This window comes from Humulus lupulus, chromosome 2 (genome assembly GCF_963169125.1).
Source record: "Humulus lupulus chromosome 2, drHumLupu1.1, whole genome shotgun sequence".
NCBI lineage: Eukaryota > Viridiplantae > Streptophyta > Magnoliopsida > Rosales > Cannabaceae > Humulus > Humulus lupulus.
In genome coordinates, this window is record NC_084794.1 from 275,868,701 (window position 1) to 275,884,318 (window position 15,618).

Consider the following 15,618-nt stretch of genomic DNA (forward strand, 5'->3'; position numbering starts at 1 on the left):
TTTATAATAAATAAATATATTAATTGATAACATAAGAGTACTAGCTAGATGATAGACTAGTTTTATCTTCTGTAAATATCATAAATAGATATTTTCAAAAAAGAGTAGAAAAAATATATTAGACCAGTTAAATCACTATTTGAGCTTATTTGTTATTAGTATTATATCTGCAATATGTACAACATGTATAACTTTATATTATTTTATATTATAATAATATAATTTCTTTGGCAATCCAAATATCAAAGTGTGAAAATCATTTGTTGATTCTTTTGCTGGGAGTCTAGGATGGCATACAATGACTCAATTATAAAAGCTTTCAAAATACAGCAATTATGCAAAATAATGAATAAAGAAATCCAAGAAAATCATAGTGATGGAATTATTTTCTTAAAAATTCAGTGTAGGCTTAAGCCTACAATCAGCCAAGAGTGGCTCCGTCACTGCAGATAAATATGTCATAAGAAAATCAAGTAACTACTCTGAATACAATCAAGCATTAAGATTGATATTTTACTTTGGGTATCCTAGTGATTCTCTATTATTTTAGACATTCATATATATAATATTTAAAATAATTTTTAAATTATAAATGGGTCAATTCTCAATAGTTATATTTATTCATGTATGGTCATGTAAAATTTTAATTGTTAAATATGTATTCAATGGTGTTGGTCAATTACCACCTAAAAACTTTAATAAATTATTCGAACTCAATATCTAAAATTAATAAGGCTATAATTTTATTTTTTAATGTATCCATTATAATATAACTATTGAAATTTTTTCATATCAATATAGTTATATAAAGTTGAGCTTAAGAGTGATGAAGTGGCTTCCTATATTTTATTTTATCTGTTTTGTGAGAGTTTGAGATTTATTTAATATATTCTATGATGATTGGTGTATTATCTATTTTATGACTATTTTAATTTATTAGAGAGAATTGGATGCATTTATTTTATAACAGTGTTTTTTATTATATTAGGAGAAATGGGTGCATTTATTTTATATCATTTATATATATTTATGTAAAGTGGAGCTGTGGAGGCGATGTGATCTCCTATAATTAATAATATATGATATATCTATTTTTATCATAATTTGTGGTTTTCTAATTTTTTTTATTTGACAAAAAAAATAATTAACAATTTAAAAAGTCATTATAGTCCCACATGGTTTACAAACCATGTGAGTGTTATACTTTTAGGCTATAAATAAAGTACAATTATTTCACTTTGATTTGTAATTTGTCTAAATATTAATTTTTTTTCTTATATACTGATTGATTTAACTCAATCTTGCCCAATAATTATATATATATTTTTTAATTTATATTAATATTTAACATATTATTTATAATTATATATTTAATTTTTTAGTGTATATTTTTATATTATATATTGAAAAAAATGAGAAATATATAGTGTAACAAGAATGTATATATATATATATGACACAATATATAATGTAACAAGAATGTATATATATATTTTATCTCTTATTTAAAAAAAACCACGTTCATAATTTTTGAAGCAGAATATAAAAGATTATATAGTGTGGTGATATTGAATTCGTTTGGAAAAAAAATACACCCTCTAACATGTTAATAAGTTCAAGATACTCAAAGAATTTAAGAACATATAATATTAATTTATTTTTGTTGTGTTATGATTTATCTTTTGTGCTAATCATATAAGATAAAAGAGAAAATAAAATTATAATATAGTTCCTCGTATTTTTATATAAGAATTAAAAAAATTATTAGCAAATTGAAAAAAATATTGATTTATGAGACATATTTAAGTGATGATCTAGTATATGTGTATGTATATATATAATTTTGGATGAATTATACAAACACATATAACATTAAAGATTACTAAACGTATACAAAAATTATAATTTTCTATCATTATAAAAAAAATTATAATTTCCTTACTCATATATTATATATTTTTAAAAAGTATATATTATAAAATAATCCAATAAATATAAAAATTCATATATATAATTTTTTAATGTTATAAAATCACGCTTTCTGCGACTATATTCCCTAATTTATTTATAAATATATATACACACTTCGATAGTTTGGTAAATGTTTTTTAAATTTTAAAAATGCCTATTTAAAAAGTTTTATATTAAAACCTAGTTTTAAAAAAAATAATGAATATTTCACTGAAAATAATCAAAGTGTAATACATCTAATAAAAATGATGAAAAATCATTCATCCATACAAGTTCATCATTCACTCTAAGTGCATGCGCAACTAATCCATAAGCAGTCTTATTTCCTGAATGTTGTACAAGAATTAGAGATGCCTCAGGAAAACTGGATTAAAACTTGTTATATGCTCTAACAAAGATCCTAACTCATTACAATACAATGACCTCTTAGAAAAAGCTAAGCCTAAAACCAAACATTTAGTCTTTGTAAAATGTAAAGATAGCTCGAGCAGAAAAGACCAATCCAAAGCCACCATCAAAGCTACAAATTCTACTTGTATGGCAGATCAATTTTCTTTAAAAAAAAACATTATAGCACTAAATGAAAACAAATAGAAGTGTAACCAAAATACGAAAAGATATGTTAATAGTAAAAAAAAAAAAATTTAAATTAATGTATTAAAAATAAAAAACACGGTCCTAAACCGAATATCCCTTCGGCAACACAAAAACCTTTCCATTTAGAAATTAGAAATTAGAAATTAGAAATAGGGACCGAGAAACCAAAAAACCATACTAAAAAGGCCCATTGAATATTCAATATGTAACTATATTAAGCTTTAATCATAAATGGGAAACTAAAGTAATTTGTAAGGAAAATATCAGTCAATCAATGATTTCTAAACTTCAGAAAGCAACAAGGAAAAAGCATCAGAAATGTAAAGTCCTAAATTGGTTGTCTTTTTATTTAATATATTTTGTCATTTTTAATTAGTATTTTCGAAATTGTATTTTGGGTAAGTGGCTCTTTTTGGTAAGAATAATTTTCTCTATTAGAGTGCATTTTATTCATAGTTAAGTTTCCTAATTTATTTATGGTAACTTGCCTATATTAAGGTCTTTTATAGGATTATTCTCTGAATATTTTACTTGATTCTAATTTATTTAAAAAGAGGAAACTGAGTGAGTCTTGATGCCCAAGGAAGGAAATTTCAAAATGAATATGGCTGGGATTTAAGACCAGATTCGTCCATTTCCTGATGCTATAGAATGGTTATCTGTCACATCTGGAAATTCCCGCATTAAATAAAATGAGAAGTTATTTTGAGTAACTTCCTAATTTGGTCTAATTTAGGCCATTAATGAGATTGGTTGGCTTAAAGGTTTTTAAACTTTATAAATACCAGGCCTAAGCAGCAGCCATTCTTAACATCTTCACCATTTCTAATGCTTTATGCTTTTGAAGATTTATTTTATTTGTAAAGAGTAGTTTTTGGTATACTATTTCTTTGTTTGTTTGTGCTTTGTGTTGTTTATTATTGAACAAGTCATAAAGCTTGTGTACGTGACATATAAGTCTTCGGGAGAAGATTTCTATAAGTCTTACTTCGGGATGAAATAAGCACTCATCAAGATCAGAAGGGATTTCGTGCTCTTGATGATTATCAAAATCAGATTATTAAAGTGGAGTAGTTCAAGGTTGCGACAAATTTTTAGAGGGAAGTTAATTGCTTTTTGTACTTTTGAGACTTTACTAATTGATTTTATCTCTGGGCGTGGCCCCATGGACTAGGTTTTCCGAACTACGTAAAAAACTTCTTGTGTCACGTTACTTTAAGTTTATTTACTATCTGTTCGTATATTTTGGTCTATTAACATTCTGTCTTGATATATCAGAATATCTGTCTGATCAAACAATTATTCAACAGTTCCACATTAATTAAATTGTTTATTTAAATTCAGTTGGTAATCTTAAAAAATGGAATTTCATTTGGTATCAGAGCAGTTCACTAAACTCTTAGTGAGATCTTGTGTTTTTCCTTCCGTTTGTTTGTATTTCTGTTTGCAACATGTCATTTTTTGCAGAAGGAAGTTCTATAACTCGAGCATCATTGCTTAATGATTCAAATTATCCTTACTGGAAAGTTACGATGAAAGCCTTCATCAAATCTCAAGATGAGAAGGCATGGAGAATTGTTTCGACAAGCTGATCAGCACCAACAGAAATTGATGAAAAAACTGGAGAACCAACGGTAAAATCTGAGTTAAATTGGTCAACAATTGATGATTTACTGTCTAGTTACAATAACAAGGTCTTACATGCCTTATTCAATGGTGTTGGCGAAGGATATATTAAACTCATATCCTCTTGTGATTCGGCCATGCTTGGCAAATTCTTCAAACTCAATTTGAAGGAACTACTAATGTCAACGTTCTAGGTCTATTATGTTGCAAACAAAATTTGAGGATCTTAGGATGTCTAAGACTAAAACTCTTACTGAATTTTATGAAAGATTATCTGATATTGCTAACGAATTTTTCTCCTTAGGAGAAAAATTAGAAGAATCTGTTTTAGTTCGAAAAATTGTTCGTGTCTTACCTGACAGGTTTAGCACCAAACTAATGGCTATGGAGTAGGCCAAATATTTGAATATGTTTAACGCCCAAATCGTGACAACCACTAAGTGGTGGTTGTAGTATAATCGGGTGGTCGATCCACAAGGAGGTAACCTAAACTCAAAATATTAGTAGAAAATAACACAAAAATTAGTAACAAGAAATAAATAAAAGGATGGAAATGAAAAGAGATTTGAGATTTTGGTGTTGTCTTTTTGATGAAATGATAAAATGAGATAAGTGAAATAAAAGTAAGATGTAATCAAGAGTTTGAGAAATGGAAATGTTTCAAGAATCATCCATATGCTTGTTTAGTTACTTGATTTATAAAAATACACAAGTACATAGTTCACATCCCAACATTTACTTGGAAAATCTAACATTAAAGTCCATATTTTTTTCTAACAAAAGTCTATTTGAGTTATAAAATTCTTTACTTTAAAAACACAATGTTAATCTTATGAAAAATCTAAAAATGACAAAATAGCCAAGGGTAATAATGCAATAGAATATTAGACATAAAATTATGTATCAATATTACTTTTACTAATTAGAAGCACATAGAAAGAGTATGACTAATCCTATATACTATTAGCATAAGTAAATAAAGATAACAAAATAGAGATAGGGATGAAAGAACATAAATAACTCAAATACATTACACTAAGAACATAGTAACTCAAAGTAGCAAAATAACATCACTAGCATATGGAATCATCCCTAACCTTCCTAGGAAGATTAGGCCCTTATGCTCATGATTCTCATAAAATTCTAAGAAAAAAATATGAGAAGAAAGTGAGTAGAAATTTTGCTATAGTTTCTTTACTCTCAAAATTACCTCCTAATTGTGAAGAAAGATTCTCTATTTATAGAGGGAGAAAATGTCTAAAAAGAAATTAAACAACAAAATGAGGTTTACAAAATAAATCTAAAATATTAATAATAAAATATGATTTTGAACAATCAAATCTTATTATTAATATTAACCTAGCTATTTTGGTGTATGGTCATTTTTCCCTTTTCTAAAATACCACAAAAGCATGAGCTTTAAAGCTCAAAATAGTAATGTGCAAGGCCCAATACTCATAAAACATGGGTTGAAGGTGGCTGGTGGCACAAGAGGGTTTTGACCCATTTCTAGCCAATGGGGAGGTGCCACGTAGGCGCTGGTTGGTGGCAGAAGTGCAGGAGGGGTTGGGTTGCTGGGTTGCTAACGTGAGCTAGCTGCTGGGCTTGGGCGTGAGCTACTGGAGGTGCTGAAGGGAGTTGGGCTGGACTGGTGATGGGCTGGGCGCTGGAGGTGCTGAACTCGGGTTGGGCCTTCAGAGCTGCTGAAAGGTGCAAGGTGCAGACAGGTGGCGCAGGAGGGGCTCGCCAGGTGGTGTGCAGGGGTGAAGGGAGGCTAGTGGGCCTGGGCCTTCGATTTTGGGCCAAACTTTTAAAAAAATGCCATTTTCTTTTTCAGTTTTAGCTATTTCTTTATTCTCCATTTTTATTAATGTCCAAATGTAATTTATTTCATGAAAATTAAACACAAATTAATAAATTCAATTATAAATATATTACAATAAATTCATGAAAATATTAATTAAAACTTAATTTATTTTACACTTTAAAACTAATGAATTTGCATTTTTGAGCACTAATCACAACCCCCAACTAGCTTACTGTTAGTCCCTAGCAATTCAAGCGAAAAATAAAATTATCAAGTTGAATAACCAAGTTAAACCAAGCAAAATCATCTAAGCATTTTCGAAGTATTAGCAAGAAGTCAGAAATTACTATCTAAACTACTTTAGTTACAATTTCAGAGTTGTGTGTGTCCACCAAAACATATTCTTTTTATCGCAAATCATAACACAAATAGTATCGAAAAATCTCAAAAGCATAAATGTCTCAACTCCAAAATCCCCACGGGCATTGAAAGTATTTTGTTAATGGGAAGGATACCACTCTTGGAGTTGGAAATGTAACAGATTACGCTCAACTGAGAAAAGATAAACTTTTTAGAACAAGCAATTTGAACAAGTATTGATCACAAGACAGGCAAATCAACTTATTGGAATTCAAATGACAAACAACTTTTGGGATTTACATGAGAAAGCTCAAAGAACAAAATGACAACTAACTAGAAATGATAAATAAGAAAAGGAACTATAATAATAATAAAATTGTTTTGTTTTGTTTTTTTTAATACAATTACACAAAATAATAGTAATAGAAATATTTTTTTCAACAACTACAAAATAATAGAGGAAAATGTTGCTCTTGTTCTTTTTTTTTCATTTATTTATTTCTTTCTTTTTCTTTTGTTTTCTTCTTCTTTTTCATCATTCTTTTCCCTTTTTTTTTTTCATTTTTTTACAAGAGACAACACACAAATAAAAAGGAGAATACAAATAAAATACACTAAATGGAACACAATATTAAAATTTATTACAAAGACTCATTCTTATATGAAAAACATCCCTCTAGTAAATGTCATGTTTTAATTTCCAAAGATGTGACTTTACCAACTCAAATGATCAATAAAAGTTCAAAAAGTTGTTTTCTCAACCCTCACAACTCACCAAGAAATGAAAAACTTTAAACTTGAAATTTCTCTCAACTATTTGTGTTAACAACCAATTTATCATATGTTTGGAAAGTGCACAAAAGAACTCTAAAACTCACTTCTTAATAGCTAAACATAGTAAGAACTGACTCAAACCAACAAGTTATACTCATGCTTGGATAATTTTGAGAAAATTTGACTTAAAAATTTAACAAGACAATAATGTTTTCCAAATGAATGCTAATGACACAACAATAAGATTGTCTAAATGAAAGTTAATGCATGCTCACCACCCCTAACAAAAAATCAAACAGTGTCCTCATTGTCAAAATGAATAATCAATGAAAAAGGTAAGGAAAGAGAACACTTGGATGATGACCATGTCCATGAGGCGAGAGCGAAAATAGCCTGGTGACAATACCCCAAAACAAACAACATACAACAATAAAAGAGAGACAGGAAAATAAAAGGAAAAATAAATAAATAAAACAAACAAACAAATCATTAAGAACTTCAGAGTGTATAAATTGGGTCCTTAAGAAGGTCCTCTTCAACATGACTCACACTCTCAATGTAATGCTTCAGTCTTTGGCCATTAACTCAAAAAAATCTCCCATTGGTTGGGTCCTCGACCTCAACAGAACCGTTGGGAAAGACTTGCTTCACTACAAATGGACCAGTCCATCGCGATCGTAGTTTACCGGGATGCAAGTACAAACGAGAATCATACAGATGCACTTTCTGATTTGGCTCAAAGTGTTTTCGCAGGATTTGTTTATCGTGAGCGATTTTCAATTTTGCTTTATAAATCCTGGAATTGTCATATGCATCGTTTCTCAACTCCTCAATATCAGACAATTGGAGTTTGCGATGGATACCTGCGGCATTCAGATCAAAGTTTAGGGCTTTGATAGCCCAATACGCCTTATGCTCGAGCTCGACAGGTAAATGACATACTTTTCCAAAGACAAGTCGATAGAGAGACATCCCAAGAGGGGACTTGAAAGCAGTGTGGTATGCCCAAAGAACGTCTAGAAGACGTGTAGACCAATCTTTGCGATCGAGATTTACCGTCTTTTTCAGAATGTGTTTTATCTCCCCATTGGCTAACTCGGCTTGACCATTAGTCCATGGATGATAGACATTTGCAACTTTATGAAGTACACCGTACTTGCGCATAAGAGCCTCAAAGGATCTGTTGCAAAAATGAGTGCCTTGATCACTGATGATAGCGCGAGGAGTACCGAACCTTGATAACACATTTTCTTTCAAGAATTTGACAACTGTAGCGTTATCATTGGTTCGACATGGTACAGCCTTGACCCATTTGGAAACATAATCCACAGTGAGAACAATGTAAAGGTAGCCAAAAGAAGGTGGAAATGGTCCCACAAAGTCTATCCACCAACAATCAAATATTTCGATAACAAGAATTGGGTTCAAGGGTATCATGTGCCGACGGGATAAGGACCCTAACTTTTGGCACCTTACACAAGAACGACAGAAATCATTGGTGTCTTTGAACAGAGTGGGCCAGTAAGGGCCGCATTGTAAGATTTTTGCAACGATTTTCTTCACAGAGAAGTGCCCACCACAAGCATCATTGTGGAAAAAATTCAGCACACTAGACACCTCATCATCGTGGATGCATCTTCGCATGATTTGGTCGGGGCAATACTTGAATAAGTATGGGTCATCCCAAAAGAAATTGCGCACCTCGACCAGAAATTTTTGTTTGTCTTGTGAACTCCATTCAGATGTGAGTTCACCTGTTACTAAGTAGTTTACAATGTGAGCATACCACGGTAACTTAGCAATAGAAAACAATTGTTCATCGGGGAAATCATCATGAATAGGTGGACCATCAGCGGGATCGCTGAATTCAAGTCAGGACAAGTGGTTCGCGGTGACATTTTCAACACCTTTCTTGTCTTTGATTGTTATATCAAATTCTTGCAGGAGAAGGATCCACCGTATTAATCACGCCTTAGCATACTTTTTGGAAATGAGATACTTAAGGGCAGGGTGATCTGTGGATATTGTAATAGGCGATCCAATCAATTAAGATCGAAATTTGTCAAGGGCAAAGACAACGGCAAGCAACTCTTTTTCAGTAGTGGAATAGTTCATTTGAGCACTATTGAGAGTTCGGCTTGCATAATAGACAACAAAGGGTTTCCCCTCCCTTCGTTGTCCTAGCACAGCTCCCATAGCAAAGTTTCTGGCATCACACATGACCTCGAAAGGAAGACTCCAATCGGGTGACTGAATGATGGGAGCGGAAGTGAGTGAATTGACAAGCGTTCATAATAATTCCTCACACTTAGGTGTTGTTTACCGAGTTTTTTAGAAACTAGAATTATAAAAGATTAAAGAGCTTAAAAGGAAGGGTTTAAGAGAAGTAGACAAGGTTTTTACGTGGTTGGGGCGTTAATGAGCCTTAGTCCACGAGACAGTTGTATTAGAGCTTAGAGAACTTTTGACAATGGAGTTTTCTGTAAGTTTGAGCAGAGTAACTGCTTACAATCAAAATCTAGGATCCCTTCCTCAGTGCACCACTATTCGTATTTATAGGCGCATGAGTGCACTAGGCTTGGGTCGGGCTGGTCCGGCCCAATAAGGGTGTAAATACCATTGGCTTCTCTGATGGGAGCCCAATACAAAGGATTGAAATATGAAACATACATTAATCGAAGCCCATTGGGCCAGCCCAAACAAGATCTTATTCTAAGACATGCGACAAACTGGGTTTTCAGTCTGGTTGTGTTATGGGCTACGAGGAATATTTGGGGGACAAGATCGGTCAGAGTAATGGCGGTGTAGTTCTGAACCAACGGCGTATAATCCTGAGGTAGCCTCCTCTGCAGGTTAAGCGTGGGGACAACCCCCACGCTTCTTGGGACGATGTCAGTATCGGGGACACTTTATCACGCCAAACTCGGCCAACCAATCCAGATCCGTTTACCAAAGTCCCCCTCCATTCACTAGGGTCCAGGTTCGTTTACCAGGACCAGGGTTTATCTTCAGAGGTCCCAGCCCAACTCTCGGATTTGGGAGCCTGCGACCTCCTGTCCCGATGATGATCTCGGCTCATTCTCCCGGATGTCCTCTGGGCCTTGTCGAGACTTGGGCAGCCAATATCCGTTCTCCTTTGCCTAATGGGCCTGGTCTGGGCCTTAACTCCCAGGAAAGCGGCCCATGGACTTAGAGTGTGCACCCGTACATTTGGAAGAAACGGGGATAACAGGTGTCCATTCAAAAGTGGCATCTTTGGCTAGGAGGTTGCTTAGTGGACGAGCAATCATTGAATTTTTTTTATGAACCTCCTATCGAACCCTGCATGACCAAGGAATGACCTAACGTCTTTGACAGTCTTAGGAGTAGGCAAGTTGTAGATAAGGTCGACTTTGAATTGATCAACCTCGATCTTTCAGAAACAATATGGCCTAAGACTATGCTAGAAGATACCATGAAGTGGCATTTCTCCCAATTGAGCACAAGCCCTTTCTCAGTGCATCGTTTTAAAACAGCTTCAAGATGAAGAAGACATGTGTCAAAGAAGTTTCCAAAAATGGTTAGGTCATCCATGAATACTTCCATTGATTTTTCAATCATGTCACTAAATATGCTCATCATACATCTTTGGAAAGTAGCTGGTGCATTACACAAGCCAAATGGCATACGCCGGAAAGAAAATGTGCCAAAGGGACAAGTGGAAGTTGTCTTATCTGGATCCTCTAATGCAATCTCAATTTGATAATAGCCAGAATAGCCATCAAGAAAGCAATAGAAAGGATGACCAGCTACACGTTCAAGGATTTGATCAATGAATGGGAGTGGAAAATGATCTTTGCGGGACGCGGCATTTAATTTCCTATAATCAATGCACATGCGCCACCCTGTCACAGTTTTTGTGGGGACAAGGACCCCTTTTTGTTTCGGATCACGGTGACACCAGATTTCTTCGGTACAACTTGAGTAGGACTGACCCATTTGCTATCAGCTACTGGGTAAATAATACCAGCATCTAGCAATTTCAAAACTTCATTTTTTACAACTTCTTTCATTGTGGGCTTCATTCGCCTTTGAGGGTCTCTTCGAGGGATGGATTCGTCCTCCAGATTGATTCGATGGGAGCAAATTAAAGGGATAATACCTTTGATATCAGCAAGTGTCCAACCTATCGCAGATTTATGCGTTCACAGTAGCTCGAGTAACTGCAATTCTTGAGAATTTTGAAGGTTGGACGAGATGATAACTGAAAAGGTTTCACCGTCTCCCAAGAAGACATGTTTCAAATCCTCAGGAAGTTGGGTCAATTGAATAATTGGAACCCCTTTGACTAAAGTTTTTGGCTGTGACCTCTCGCGAGGTAGCTCTTCAGAGAGAGGTTGCCAAAACTAAGTCCTTCTATTGCGTGAGTCTATGCAACCTGATAGTGCCAGAGTAGACTCTATAGAACTTGGACTTTCGTTGTTAGACAGAAAGAGGAGTTCATCAAGATTATCAAAGTTGCTTCGCAATTGAACCTCCTCGGGAATTAAAGAGTCAATCATGAATGTTTGATAGCGTTCGTCATCTTCTCGAGGTTGTTTCCCGATGTGGAAGATATTGACTTCAAGAGTCATGTTTCCAAACGATATCTTCATTAGACCATTCCGACAATTGATCAAAGCATTTGCAGTGGCAAGGAATGGTCTTCCGAGGATAATAAGAATTTTAGACTCCATGTTTACCACAGATTGGGTATCAAGAATAAGAAAATCCAAAGGGTAAGAGAATTTTTCAATTTGAACTAACACATCCTTAACAATACCCCTAGGCTTTTTGGTGGAACGGTCAGCAAGTTGTAGCACAACAGATGCTGGCTTCGTTTCTCCAAGACCGAGTTACGAGTATACAGAGTAAGGCATGAGATTTACATTCGCGCCAAGATCAAGTAAGGCTTGGCTGACTTCATGGGTCCCAATTTGGCAAGAAATGGTGGGACAACCGGGATCTTTGTATTTTGGCGGTGCTTTTTGATCAATCACCGCACTCACTTGCTCGGTCAAGAAAGCAGTCTTCTTGACATGGTGCTTCCTTTTTGCAGTGCATAGATCCTTGATGATTTTGGAATAAGCGGGCACTTGTTTTATTATGTGAAGTAAATGAAGATTAATCTTCACTTGTGTCAAGTGCTCAAGGATTTCAGCTCGGTTATCAGGAAGTTTCCCAACAGGTTTCATAGCCTGGGGAAATGGTACCTTTGGAGTGGCATTGAGTAGTGGATTTTCGAAAATGACTTTTGGAGTACTGGGAGTGTTAATTTTTTCAGTGGGTCTTGCAAAGTTTTACCGCTTCTAGTCGTAATGGCATTTACTTCCTTAACATTTTGATCATTAGAATTTGAAGATTGGGTCATGTGTTGGCCTTGCACATTGAATTTTGGTTGGGAAGGAAGTTTGCCTTTTTCCGGAATGGCCAAGGATTCAGTCAATTTTGAGAATTGACATTTTATTTCATTGATTTCTTCCATCATTTGGCATTTTAGTTTGGATTGTTCCTCTATGAATGCATGAAGAGTATTCTTGAGAGAATTTCGTTGTGGATGAGAATTGTATTGAGGTGCAGAATACGCCTTCAATGGTTGAACTTGTTGCTCATTTCTCCATTGGCCTACAGACGATTGAGCTTGGTTGGAATCTCTCCAACTGAAATTTGGGTGGTTTCTCCAACCAGTGTTGTACGTATGGGAGAATGGCTTGTTATATGCCCCTAAGGCATTTCATTGCTCCTCATAAACCCCCCTCATTTCATTCAAAGCTAAGTATTCCTTAGCTAAATGCTCCGTCTCCCCACAAACAAAGCAAGATTCTTGCGGTTCCACTTGAGCGATCATGTGCGATTTTTGGCCATTTTTCGTCATTAAGACCTCAAACTGCTTTTTCAAAGCTTCGAGTTGGGCCTTAACACTATCCTCTTCTCGAAGTTGATAGATTACAGATGGTTTATGTCGGTTGGTGCTATCAGTAGCACTTGGACCAGTCCAGGTGTGAGACTTTTTCGCGGTTTCTTCGAGATATTCAAGAGCATCGTCTGGCTCTTTTTCGAGGAATTCACCATTGCATAGCATTTCTACAAACTGGCGCTCATGACTCGTGAGGCCTTCATAGAAGTAACTGACTAAACGCCAGTTCTCATAGCCATGGTGCGGGCACTAATTCAACATATCTTTGAATATTTCCCAGACTTGATAGAACGTTTCATTGTCCTTTTGGGAGAATGTGGAAATCTGTCGTTTTAGACTGTTGGTCTTATGGCTAGGGAAGTGTTTCAGAAATAAAGATTTGGTCATCTCCTCCCATGTTCCAATAGACCTAGGTCTCAATGAGTATAATCAACTTTTGGCTTTGTCCTTCAAGGAGAAAGGGAAGAACTTCAGTCGCACAGAATCGGCATTTTCGGCTCAGTTATAGAACGTGGCTACTACCTCCTCGAATTCTCTAATATGCACGTATGGGTTTTCGTTTTCCATTCCATGAAATGTGGGCAAGAGTTGAATCATGCCAGGTTTAAAGTCTAATGCGGGCATATTAGGAGGGAAGATAATGCATGAAGGCGTGGAAGTGCGAGTAGGATGGAGGTAGTCATTGAGAGTTCTTGGTTGGATTTCATCATTGCGAGCCATTGCGAATGGATTATTATCAGCGAAAGTTTGTGGAGAAGCAGGATTGGTGGAAGGAGTTCCAAAAGGAGTGGTGGATGAATTGGAAGAAGTGTCACTAGAAGTTTTGTCATGATTCATCCACTCTCCAAAATCAGAATTAGATTTATTATTTTTTTTCTTTGCTTTTTTTTTGTTAAACTTGTTCCCAGGTAGATTTGGAGGTTTTGGAGTGATCTCCAACACCTTACTAGAACTCCCCAAGGTTACTGAATAAGTATGGTGGATAACAAGTCAACCTTTTCGACCAAACAACCTTTAAGCAGAGTGAAATTGCTTATTTTGATTGAACAAGTTTGGTTTTCTTATAGTAATAAGTTCAACAATGTAATTGTGCAAAGGTAGATGCTCGAAATATTCCCAAGCCGATTGGGAAGGTTGCCAAGGTATCGCTTTAGACCCACACTTGCCTAGACAGAACTTCTCGAGGTTCTCAAGTAAGTGTGGAGGGTAACACTATCACAAACCTTATTTAACAATCAATCTTTCTAGACAGAACAATATTGGTTTCTACCATTTTTAATATTACACAATTGTTCACAATACTAAGCGTTTTATGATTGAAATTTTATGAACAATTTTATGCAATTTTATGTTTTCTTTTTTGAAAACCTAAATTCTAAGGAAAACTAAGGCAAAGAAAAAGGAAAAGCCTAAACTAAGCAACAAAATAAACAACACAAAAATAAAATAAAGAAAAGAAAATTAAAGTGAAGATAAAATAACAGGCTTAATCTTTTTTTTTTTAAACTAAAAAAAAAATATAATAGAAATTAAGAAAGAAAAATGGAGTAAGAATTAGCTAAAAAGAAAAAAAAAGATAATTATATAAATATTTATATATATATGGATTTTTTTTTAACCAAAAGAAAGGGAAATGGAAAAAAAATAAAAATAAGAATAAATATATATATAAATATTTTTTTTTTTGGATTTTTTATAGATATGTATATTTATATATATATATATTTGCTGAAAAAGAAAATTAAGAGAATATATATAAAACTAATTTTTTTTTTGTTTTTATGATTTTTAGTTAGTCTTTTTTTTATAATAATAATAATCAAATTAACTAAAAATTAGTAAATAAAAAAAAAATATACTAACACAATGTTTATACCAACAAAAATACAAATAAAGTTACTAACATTTTTGTAAAAAATTTCACTAAACCTTTGAAAACTACCTCCCCGACAACGGCGCCAAAATATGTTTAACGCCCAAATCATGACAACTACTAAGCGGTGGTTGTAATATAATCGGGCGGTCGATCCACAAGGAGGTAACCTAAACTCAAAATATTAGTAGAAAATAACACAAAAATTAGTAACAAGAAATAAATAAAAAGATGGAAATGAAAAGAGATTTGAGATTTTGTTGTTGTCTTTTTATGAAATGATAAAATGAGATAAGTGAAATTAAGGTAAGATGTAATCAAGAGTTTGAGAAATGGAAATGTTTCAAGAATCATCCATATGCTTGTTTAGTTACTTGGTTACTTGATTTACAAAAATACACAAGTAAATAGTTCACATCCCAACATTTACTTGGAAAATCTAACATTAAAGTCCATTTGAGTTATAAAGTCCTTTACTTTAAAAGCACAATGTTAATTTTATGAAAAATCTAAAAATGACAAAATACCCAAGGGCAATAATGCAATAGAAGATTAGACATAAAATTATGTATCAATATTACTTTTACTAATTAGAAGCACATGAAAAGAGCGTGACTAATCCTATATACTATTAGCAGAGGTAAATGAAGATAACAAAATAGAGATAGGGATGAA

At 33.8% G+C, this 15,618-nt stretch overlaps 1 non-coding gene across 1 annotated transcript; it reads left to right on the plus strand.

The window, feature by feature from the left end:
- The first annotated feature begins 13,302 nt into the window (after positions 1–13,302).
- LOC133820214 (small nucleolar RNA R71) lies at positions 13,303–13,409 on the plus strand. The gene has a single exon (XR_009886639.1). It is a non-coding gene; the product is annotated as a small nucleolar RNA R71 (small nucleolar RNA).
- The last annotated feature ends 2,209 nt before the right edge of the window (positions 13,410–15,618 follow it).